Genomic DNA, 12,673 nt, shown 5'->3' with positions numbered 1-12,673 from the left:
AACTGAAGAAAGTCTGAGGACTGAAGTTGTGAAACAGTTACAAACATTCTGACAGAGCATCAGATAAAGTTTGTGTATTGTGTTAGAGAGAAAGAAGAACAATGTTGTCGGTGCTGTCAGGTGAAACAGTGAAGTCGCAGCGACACCTCTGTACGTCACACAGGTCGTGAAACATAGCAAGCTTTGATTGGTCTCTTTGAAATGGAAACTGATGATTCCCACTTACTTTGTCCTCCTTTTATTATTGTTATATATATATATATATATATATATATATATATAGAGAGAGAGAGAGAGAGAGAGAGAGAGAGAGAGAGAGAGAGAGAGAGAGAGAGAGAAAACTGGAAAGAAAGTCCTGTTTCTGAGCTTTGGCAGCAGCCGTGTCTCCTTCCTGTAAAAGTTTATATATCACTTCAGCTGAATGTAAGGTTTGGAATGTAACATACATTAACTCAAACACTAACTGTAATTTTGAAGCACTTGTACTGAAATTCGGTATTTCAATTTAATGCGTTATACATCGTACTCCACCTCATCTCAGAAGGAAATATTGTACTTTTTACGTCACTTTATTTGGAGCATCAGTTGTTAGTTTCTTTGCTGATTAAGACTTTCCACGTAAAACTTATCACATTCTTAAAAACACTTGTTAAACTGTGCGTTACCTTGACAGCATTAAATGCTACTTACACTAAAATGCCTTAGTAAAAACAGTCAATTAAGTTGTGCTAATTAGCAGAGTTTCAGGAGCGGGACCACACATCAAGCACGTCATCGCCAGCATCTCCATAAATACCCACACGTCCTAAGTCCTCCCCTTCGCCCTCGTATCCTGCCTCCCTCCCTCCCACCCCTTTCTCTGCCCTGCCTCCTGATCTCCTTCTTCTTCTCCATAGGTTTATAGGGGGTCCGTCGTGCCCGGGTGCTACGGCGGATTTCCCTATCGTAGCTTCCCCACAACGCTTTCGAATGTCTATTCAGCTACTGCAAGCTCCATACATCTTCTGTTCGTTCATCAATAAATCATTTAATCATACCTGTTGATTGTGGTCATTGCTAGTGAATGTATTTATAATTAATCTAACATTTTGCATAATAAGTACTTTTACTTTTGTCTTCTGCTCACCAAACACAGGCTGGACAAGTGTAGCACCTTTCAACAACAAAGCAATTCAAAGTGTTTTACATAAGGCATAAACAACATTAAGACTATATAAAAAAAGACATATAAATAGGATTTCAAAATATTTAATGCAAGAGAAAATAGAAAGAGGCTAAAATAGAAAACAGATTAAACAGGAGAATGAAAATTACAGTGCAGTGTGAGATGAATAAATAGTCCCACATTTTATCTAATAAGATGCAGCAGTAAGCCCTGATTTAGTAAGAAGTGAAGGTTGGAGCAGAAGTTAATGTTTTGTAGTGAAAAGGTAGCTGCTTGCTCTGCCAGCTTCCTACTCTCATTGACTAGATGTTGATGTTGAGTCGGCCGACAGCGCCAGATATTTAGCATGCTAGATATCTGTCTGATGGTCTGATGGTCTGACTGTCGGCGACACTGCGATTTGCAAATTGTGCTTAAAATCGTCTAGTGCATGTAAACCAGGCTTAGGCAGAACTGATCCCAGGCCACCTGAGAGGTCTGGATAGTTCACAATGGAGCAGCAGACCAGAAATAATTTGCAATATGAATCAACAGCAGTATTTTAAAATAAATTATTTGACTAACAGGAAGCCAGTGTGACAACTGGAGTGATGTGATCCATTTTCCTGGTCTTACTGAAGACTGAATCAGCTACAGCTGTCTGATCGACCTCTAAAGACCCCGTTACAGCATGCAAGCCTACTGAAGAAAGACGTGGAATCTAAATCCTGCTGAGACAGTAGTCCTTTAGTTCTAGATATATTTTTAAGCTGATTTTGTAACTGTCTAAATGTGGATGTTACAGCTGCACCAGTCTGACCTGGTTTGTGGTCTTTAATGTTGGCAACTGAAGCTAATTTCCTTTAATTATTCTTCTATGGAACTCCCTCCCAAAAAGGCAGTTTTATCTTTGTTTGACTAAACAAAATATCAGCACATCTGACCATTGATTTGTTCAGTGCAGTCACTCAGTGCTTGTATGGGACCATATTCACCTGCAGATATTGTTGTATAAATCTCAACATCTCAAACACTGGGGGGACACACAAGTTTAACCAGAGGAACACAAACTGAACACACCCACAGATGCTTTGTTGAGTTACGATGTTAAAATATGAAGGAAAGTGCTCTCGGATCTGTGTTTCAGTGACTTGTTCTCATCTTATCAGCTGCATCTGCTGGTCATGTTCAGACTGCAAGTCTCAGCTCACTGCAGCTGATAATAAACAGCCACCCATCAGAGTCGTAGAGCTGAAATGGATGCAGGAGGCATGAAATATGCAGCAGTTTCCCCCTAAAACTCTCCTGTCCTACGTGTAACATTAGTATGATGAGATACACATACTATATCTAACATATGCAGACTTCTCACAACAGAGTAATGTCATTTTCCATCAACCTGAATTACACAGGGCATGGAGTCCATGCTGCATATACAGTGTGTGTGTGTGTGTGTGTGTGAGAACGTGAATTACTCATGTTGTGGGGACCTAAATCTGTTTACACAGTCCCGTTATGGGGACTTGCCTTCCTTTAGCAGACTAAATAGTCCCTATAAAGTAAATCATTAACTTTTAGTGTAAAGACTTGATTTAAGGTTAAGCAGTAGTGGTTATGTTTAGGGCAAGGCTCTAGGAAATGAATGCTCTAGGAAGTCAATGTAATGTCCTCTGAAGTGATGGTAACATGACTGTGTGTGTCGGAGGTTTACAGTTTGAATAATTGAAGCTCAGTAGCTTCATGTTTGCGGGATGTAATGCACGTACATTTTCATATGTTCATACTGACACACAAACACAAACACGGTAGCATTTGTTCTCATATTCAAACAGTTTTTTTTCCCAGTCATCACATATTCATGACTGTAGACTTATTTCTCAACCCCCCCCGAATGGAACTGATTTAAGCTGAAATGGATATTTATCGGTTTATGATTCCATCCAGATAAAAGTACTTTAATAATCACAAAAGGGGGAATTGTGATGTTGCAGTAGTTTTGTATAGCAATGTAAATGTCTTTGCATGGTAATTGTATGGTTAAGGTTGGGAAAAGATCATTATGAGGGTAATGAAAAGGTCAGTTTTACCTGACAGGATGTGAACAGATGTGTTATCCGTCCATTAGTGGTACGTGTACTTTAGTTGAGTATTTCCATTTTTATGCATCTTTATACCTGAACTTCATTAGATCTCAAAAGTAAATTTATTTTCATCATTTGTCTGATAGACTGAGGATGAAGTCTTCCTTCTTGTGTTGAGAAAAGTATCCTTATTCTTAACCTAAATAAACTATTTACCCCTCTCATTCGGTACTGGATTCCCTGTCGTCAAACTGGCCTCCGTCTGTCCCGGTCCGGCCATATATGGTGGAGAGAAATCTCAGTTATTTGTCCTTTCAAACATCTACTGCAGAAATGCAACATACACATTAATGCAGTAATAATATTAGTTAGTTTCTTTACAGTAAATACAGGATCTGAATACATCTTCCATCACTGATGTCCATCTTTCACCCCAACCTCCAAACCCTTACTTCCTACCTCTCTACATACTACTTCCTGTTCTGACTGGAGAAAGGGCGGCTCCTGACACAGCTCTGCACCAGGGCTAGGGGGGGCTATAGAGCCGGCACAAATCTGCATAACCCTAGTTAAGCCCCACCAAGCAGTTAAGATGGACCATTATTTGATTTTTTTTAAAATGGTTTATCTGTCTGTCTGACTGAAGCTGCAGGTGTGTCTGTGGCTGCAGCCTCTGTGAAGTTTATATTGTTTTTTATTGGTTGTGTTTTCTGCTTTGGCGATGTTTTATTCAGCTGTTAAAGCAGCAGTTCATTTGTGTAGCCTTATATGGCTTGTTGCATCTGTCGCAGTGTTCATGAAATTAGGCCTATATATTACTATTTTCTTAGCACCCCCACCCTTTTGTCTAGCCCCCTCTAGAGAACAAATCCCGGCGGTGGTAGATAGGACAGGAGGAGAACAGTCTTTTACTTGCCAAGGCGCAGGTTCGGTACAGTCAGATAAGGCAAACAAATCCGGCAGGGCTAAGGCAAAGTCAGAAAACAATAGACAGTGTCACAAAAATACAAAGTACGATGAAACACAGGGAAATTGCTGGAACAATAGGACTAAGAAAAACTGTCACAGAGACTGGGGAACAAATAAACTAAATACTCTAAGAGGACTGAGACTAACAAGGAAGGAGGTGAGGTGATCTGAAATGAGAGGAGAGGTGAGTGGCAAAGTAAAAACAGGACACACCACATGAAGTTAACCTGAGCGGGATCACTTCCTGTACTGACACTGTCGTAATTCGTGAGTCGCAGAATCACACTGCTTTATTATCTTTATTGCTTCTCACTTTATTGTCCCTGTCAGGATCCAGGAGAAGTGATGACTTAAGATAGTGCTCTTACTGATAGTGTAGTAATCGTGATAATACGGTCAAGACCCGCTGTATATGAAAAGTGCAATGGGATGACTTCTGTAATGAATTGGCGTTATATAAATAAATTTAAAGTGTCACAGTTGTACATTTGTGCGTGTAAGTAGCTTTGTGTACTGTACGGGAAGGTGTGATATATAATACAAGCATTAATTGTCATTGCCTCATTAATTGTTTCCCAGTGTGATCCAATGTACCTCCACACTTCTCACAACTAACAGCAACTTGGCTGGCGAAAGATATTTCATTGAGACTCGCACATTGTGACAAAATAAGGGACCAGTAATGTTTTGTCACAATATGAATTGGCAGGTTCTTGATCTGGAATAAATGTGTTTGTATGAAGACTGGACAGTGTCACTGTAAATGTCTTCTTCCTCTCTGACATCCAGAGAAGCAGAGAGGAAGGTGACATTCAGGAGTCTCCACTCGGTTGTGAATCAATCAGTTTTGGTCTCTTGGCATTCAGGAACAGCCGGTTCACAACAAAAGACCTCTGCTGTCTGCCTCCTGTAATCCTGTTACTACACCTTCGCTGCACTGTCCCTCCATCACCCGGAGGCGGGTTTATTATCAGACATGCAGGATGGGAAGTCACGGACACTTCCAGAGAAGTATTATTATTATTATTATTAGACAGGAAGTGAGGCAGCAGTGTGTTGCTGGGAAAGGAGGTTCTGACTACAGCTCCGTCTCTCATAACAAGCTGAATTATCTGCTGGATGTTCTACTCACATCTAATTTTAATCTAATTATATTCTAAGTTGAAGCTTTCCCAGATGTTTTCTTAAGTAGACTCAGTTTGTGACCGAGTGACGGAGACCAGGAGCCTGCATCAACTTAGTTCGGCTTTGGATTACCTGGTTTACTGAGCCTGATGTCTTGATGCTGAATAGCTGAGAATTTACCAAAATGTTGCATTGATAATTCACTGGGAGCTAATTAACAGTGTGTGGGTATTTTCTTCTAATAAAAGACAACAGAGGATACTTCTTTATTTCCACTTATCATCAGAGAGTCATCTAATGACTTAATAAGTGTGTAAAAGCCTCGACACTTTAGAGGAAGAATAGCTGTTGTGGCAGAAGCTATTGGTGAACCATTAGAATGAACACTTTCAGGAAACTCGTTACTAGAATTAAATAGAATTCCTTTATTGTTTATCCTTTATTATGTACTTCTTCTATTTAGGTAAACTGTTCCTCTGTTTGTTAGAAGCTGTTTTAAACACAGAGCGGACACATGGAAATAGATTCTACTGACCTATAAAAATATCTATTGCTGTTTATTGCTTCCCACTCACCTGTCTGGATCTTGTAGAATGATGACTTAATTCTTCCTGTGATCTAATTGGTCAGTGGTCAGGCTCAAGTATACAGTATACAAATGTGCAGCATAAAAAGAAAGACAAATATTACAAGAAGAACATGATCCCAAAGGAAAAAAGTAAATAAATAAAAGGGAGAAAAAAGAGAAAAACGTTATGATTTCAAGAGAAAGCAGTTGTTCTGATGTGCAAAGTAAACTATGGAGTTATTGATATCTTCTCTGTGTGTATAAAGGCATGTTGTGTTAAGTGCAAAGTATGTAAATGGAAGTGTAGGACAATGACAATATGAGAACTGAGCTGTACACAATGAAAGAAGAAGGACAAAAGGAGCAGCGACATAAAAATACCAGCTCTCATTATTGCCATGATCACCGTCACCACCGTACATTATAACAGTGATAAAATCCAGCAATGGTATGAGATGGGGCTAAGGGCCAGCGAGGGCTGGACCCAGACCCTGCTGTTGGCAGATGGACAACAGCTTAGTAAACAGGGTAAGTGATCCATCTCTGACATCTTCATTGTGATTAAATGTCAGAAGCATCAGAGAAGCAGCAGAGAAGCATGGAGAAGCGGATTGAAGCGACTGTCGTGTCATCAAGGTCAAAGTTGTTTTACTTCACTATGTTTATTTTTGCAAAATGAACCTTTACCTGCAGAAAATACGCTGGTCTTAACGGAATGTGTGACCCCATTTCTTGACATGTTTTTAAACCTTTGACCTCCATTATTGTATCTACAGTCAGTATTCCCTGATGCTGCAGGTCATTTGGAGATGAGGTATAAATCAAAGAGACTGTGTTTCAGAATAAACTATGGAGAGAAACTCATCTCTCTTTCAGGATCACAGACGTTGAAGGATGAAACCAGACTTTGATTATCCTGATGCTAAAAAGGTAATGTCACACAACGGGCATTGTGGGACTTTATGCAGGAAATAGATTTGAATTATTCTGGCTAAAACTAATCCTGTTTAAAGCAGGAATTATGTTTCTGTGGAGATAACACTTCAATGTCTTTGTGATACACTGAAAAGGGTGTTATGGGTTACTGTAGGCTGGTGAGGAGCGGATGCACACACCTCGCAAATTTCAAGTGTGCTTCATTTGCGCTGATATTATTTTGCAGTGAAAATGATTTCCATTTCCTGGTTACTTCTGTTTTCTTTACACCTCCATCCAAATAATCATAAAAGAAACAAAAATGCAAACATGAGGACACCAGTATACGTTTGCTTACGTGCATCCTGGAGAAGCACAATTCCAGATTAATAAAGCATAAAAGTTATAATTTCAGTTCAGTTTCTGACGTGTCTCTAAAACTGTGTTCACCCCATTTTACATTATACAATACAATAATACAATACAACTGAAGAGAACACATGTACACATTAGTACATCACAATATAGTATAATGGTGTCCTGTATGTTTTTATTCTCTTCTAATTATTGCGCTGTGTGCTTAATAAGATAATTTCAATAACTTTTGTAATTTTGATATATATATATTTTTAGGATGACTTTGTAAGATGTGTTCAGGTGGTGATGGTGCAGTTGTGGTAATGGTGATGATGGCGCAATGAATAAGATGCCTGCCTTTGGTGTGAGACACCTTGGTTCAATCCCCCCCTGTGACCAATCCACCATTGTGTCCCTAAGCAAGACACTTAACCCCTAGTTGCTCCAGAGGTGTGCGACCTCTGACATGTACAGCAATTGTAAGATAAAAGTGTCAGCTAAATGAATAAATGTTCAGGGGCTCCAGATGACAGCCTTTTTGTTAACGTGCACTCTCAATAAGAGGAAATCAGGGCGGCTGAGTCAGTGAACTCTTTTAAGTCCCTTCTTAACACATACTTTTATAGGCGAGGTATGGGTTTTATTTTACGTTTATTTTGTTGTGGTACTTCAGTATCTCCCACTACCTTGTATTCTTTTGTTCCCGCTTCCCTGTGTTTCCTGTCTGTCTTCCCTGTCTGTCTCTGTCTGTGTTTGTCTGGGTGTGGCTACACTCTTTGGCTCCTGCAGTCAAGCTCCAGCTACACACCTGATCCTCATCCCACTAATCATGCTCCTGCAGTATATCAACCCCAGTCCTCCTCACCATTCTTTGCCAGATTGTCAAATAACCACATGTGGATCACTCTTCCTCTGGTGACGGTGCTGAATGCTCTGCTCTGCTCTGCTCTGCTCAGCTCACACCCTGCCTGGACAAACCATCCCTCTGTGCTTGCCACTCTACCTTGTTGAAACATATCACTCAACCTTCTGTTGCACATCTCAATAAAATCCTTTGAGGTATTCCGAGTCTGCCTTTGAGTCCGAAAGTTCTCACATTATGACAATTTTATTTTATATATTTATTTTATATTTACTTTTAATGTGTATTTTAGTCTCCTAAGTGTTTTCTTGCTTTTATCGTGTATTTGTTTGTACAGTCCCCTCCAAAAGTATTACAGTAAGGCAAATTCCTTTGTTTTTGTTGTTCAAGACATTTGGGTTTAAGATCAAAAGATTAGTATGAGACAAGGGGCCTTTCTCATTTCCCCAAATTTCCACCTCCTCAACTCCTCGATTCTCGACTCCTCCAGGGCATTTTAGTCCCGCCCACCCGAGATGCGAGCTCGAGGAGTCGAAGAGAAGTGTAGAGGGAAACGGGCATTTAACGAAATGAGCCGTCATTTTAAAGCGACGTCATTTAAATATGACCTGTTGCACAGCTGCATCACCTGACCACTGTTTGAGCTGTGATATCTGTCAGAGCAGTAGACCAGCTTTTGGCACTAAAGGCTACAGATTATTTCTTCACAATCCAGAAACATGTCTGTTAACATTATAACATGTAGAAGGTTCCAACAAACATCTGTTGAAAACAGATTACAGCAGCCTGATCATTCACTAGGCTACACAGCAGACTAGACCTACCACTTTTGTGCGGTGCGCCTTTTGTCTGTAACCAGGAGATCATTACAGCCCTCAGCTTGATGAGATGAACATTTCATCATCAGTCTTCCAAAATGACACAGTAGCCTAACATTTATCTCATATAGCCCCAATTACAGCTGCCATCACAGGACTCTACTATAACGTGCAGACTACATGGGTACTATTAGGCTGTTAAAACATGAAACAGATCAGTGCTGAATGCTCTGGTTTATATTACAGCCTAATAATTTGACTTCAGCAGCTGTTTTGTCACGATTATTCGTGGATCGGATCAGACATTAACGGAACTTATGCACAAATCATCCACCCGCCCCACCAACTAATTATTTTATCAGATTTAGAGACCAGCATCTGCATGGACGTTTTACCCCCACCTCCACCGGTCCCTGTAGCTTTCCAGGCGATTTCTTTCTTGTGTTATATTGATGTACGAGTGTTTTCTTTAATGATTTACTTTGATTATTAGAACGGCTGCTGTCAGTCATTTAAACGCTTCTATCCGTTCAGTAATGTCACAGCAAGTAGCCTACATTGTGACAAAACAGAAAAAACCTGCAGTAATAAACTTGACAGGACAGAGAGAGGAAACAGAATTAAACTTTCAGCGTCTATAATCCATGTTTAGACTCTGATGAAGCTCAAGGTTGATCAGGAGGATGGCTGCTTTACTCCAAACACTTTTACTGTATGAAACTGGACTCTGTGTGAGACCTTTTGGATGTGTAGAAGAACACAGAACATGAATTAACACCAGATCCTGATCGATCCTGTCGGCGTGTCGGGAGATTTATTATTATTAATTTATGTTGTGTAAATGCGCACAGTGTCACTGGGGAGGTGCTTCATCCAGCCGGTATTTACTGCTCATTTTTACAATCCTGCATCACATTCAACAATATCAACATCAGTGATATCAAAGTAAAATGACATTAAGGAATGCGGTTAGAACAGCGCTTTATGAGGCGCTACACAAATGATGAAGGACAGAAAGTTTGATAGCACATTTGATTCTTTTTAATAGGCTTAACTGATACAACTTATGAATACAACAGGAACACTGCAGGGTCCTGCTCCGGCTATGGATTGGTCCAGCTGCTTGTACCGCCTCTTGTAAACGTCACAGCGGCTGAAAAGACTTCCGCAAAGGATACACCGATGTATGAGACGGCGTGCTGAGATCAATTTCCGGGTCACACGCTCGAGGATCGAGGAGTCGAGGAGACAAATTTGGGAAATGAGAAAGGCCCAAGAGTTCAGAATTTCAGCTCTCATTTCCTGGTATTCACATCTAGATGTGTTAAATAACTCATAGGACATATCACCCATTTTTCAAGTGAGCAAAACTATTGGAACATGTGACTGACAGATGTTTCTTGTTGCCCAGGTGTTGCCTTTTAGGTTGATTGTCCAAACATTAAATAGCTCTGCGTGACTAGTCTAAGTTTTCATCCTTGGTTCAAACCTATAAAGACTGCATTTCCTGTTAAAGAGGATAAACCAACATGAAGAGCAGAGAGCTGTCTGTGGGAGAAAAGCAAGCCACTGTCAAGCTGAGCAAAGAAGGAAAATCGACCAGAGCCATTGGACAAACATTGGGCATAGCAAACACAACAATTTGGAACGTCCTGAAAAAGACAGAAACTACTGGTGTACTGAGCAACAGACGTCCAACAGGTTGGCCAAGGAAAACAACAGTAGTTGATGACAGAAATATCGTGAGAGCTGTGAGGTGCAGGAGTGAAGGTATCACAATCCACTGTTGGAAGAAGACTCAGAGAGCAGAAATATAGAGGCCACACCACAAGATGCAAACCAATCATCAGCAGTAAGAATCAGAAAGCCAGATTGACATTTGCAAAGAAGTACAGAGATGAGCCGCAAAAGTTCTGAAACACAATCTTATGGTCTGAGACCAAGATTAATCTACCAAAGTGATGGAAAGGCCAAAGTGTGGGTAAAGAAAGAAGTGCTTATGATCCGAAGCATACAAGCTCATCTGTGAAGCCTGGTGGAGGTAATGTCATGGCTTGGGCGTGCATGGCTGCTTCTGGAACAGGCTCATTAATATTTATTGATGATGTAACTGATGATGGTCGCAGCAGAATGAATTCAGAAGTGGACAGAAACATTTTGTCTGCCAGTTTACAGAGAAATGCATTGAAACTAATGGGGAGGAAGTTTATCATGCAGCAGGACAATGAGCCAAAGCACACTGCCAACAAAACAAAGGACTTGATCAGAGGAAAAAGTAGAAGGTTTTAGACTGGCCAAGTCAATCAGCTGACCTGAACCCAACAGAGCTGCATTTCACCTCCTTAAGAGGAGACTGAAGGGAGAAACACCCCGAAACAAACAAGAATTGAAAGAAGCGCCGGTAAAAGCCTGGAATAGCATCACAAATGAAGAATGTAACAGTTTGGTGATGTCGATGGGTCGCAGGCTTGAGGCAGTTACTGCAAGCAAGGGTTATACCACCAAATATTAAATGTTATTTACTTTAAGATTAGTTGTTCCATTACTTTTGCTCAGTTAAGAATGCTGTGGTCTGATACAAACGGTGATATGTCCAAAGTTGTTTAACACATCTAGATGTGAATACCAGGAAATAAAAGCTGAAATTCTGAACTCTTGTCTCAAACTCATGTTTTGATCTTGAACCCAAACGTCTTCAGAGAACAACAAAAACAAAGGAATGTGCCTTACCACTCCAATACTTTTGGAGGGGACTGTATGCCTTTGCACTTGTTAAAGCACTTTGTAACTTGTTTTTGAAAAGTGCTCTATAAATAAATATTATTAACATTGCTGTGAATATAAATGAGACAAAAACGCTCACTTGTTTATTATTTTAATTAACTTGGTGCTCATGGGGCCTATCTCATTTCCCAATTTTGTGCCTCCTCGTCTCCTTGATCCTCGATCCTTGAGGCCTATGGACATTTGCATCTCTGCTGATAAACCATTTCAAAATAAACTGCATGGACAAAAGTTTTATGCGACAGTTGAACATGTGACTCCAAAACAGCAGCAGCAACGGACAGTGCAGGACAGGAGCCAACTAATCAGAGATCAGAAAGTTGGAGTTGTTTTTCATATATCCTTTAGCATGTCACAGCTGATCAAACTAAAGATTAATTGATAAATAAAAACAAAAACAGAGCAGAAGCCTTTCCTCTGCCTTTGTGACATCATCAGGCATGTTTAAAGGAAACATTAATACTTGTGAGGTCGATGCAAACTGTTCATGTGACAACCTTAAAGAGACAGGACAGGTGAGGTCACGAGGACAGAGAGACAACAAGGAGTCCTGTAGGACGAGGAGGAAGGGGTCGATGTTAACGGGCAAAAGAGCAGAGGTCCCGGGAGGAGGAGGGGAGGGAAGACGGGTATGAGAGGTAAGATGAGAACGACAGGTTGGTTCCTTTGAGAGATGTCGGGGGAATTGAGAGATGATGCTGCCTGCAGATGATTAATGTTGTGGTCAGAGCGGTTTTTTGAAGGTTAGATGAGGACGGAGGCAGGTGAGGACGGAGGCGGCTCGCCGCCATGACACCTGCAGACAGGGACAGAGTGGTCTCCCAGCAGGCCGCAAGAAAAGCTTCACTCTTCTCCCCTGAGCTTCCTCTGCCTCACTTTTTTTCCTCCACTTCCTCTGCACACTAAATTACATCCCAAAGACATTTATCATTCGTAGATTTCAAACTTGGTTTCTTAATTAAACCATCTTTGACATCACTGGACTTTTAAAAAGCGAATTTTTCCTGGGATCAGTCTGAAATATAGAAAAGTAACTCCACATGACACCAT

The sequence above is a fragment of the Micropterus dolomieu genome, linkage group LG22 (genome assembly GCF_021292245.1).
Source record: "Micropterus dolomieu isolate WLL.071019.BEF.003 ecotype Adirondacks linkage group LG22, ASM2129224v1, whole genome shotgun sequence".
Classification (NCBI taxonomy): domain Eukaryota; kingdom Metazoa; phylum Chordata; class Actinopteri; order Centrarchiformes; family Centrarchidae; genus Micropterus; species Micropterus dolomieu.
Note: the sequence above shows the minus strand (reverse complement) of the source record.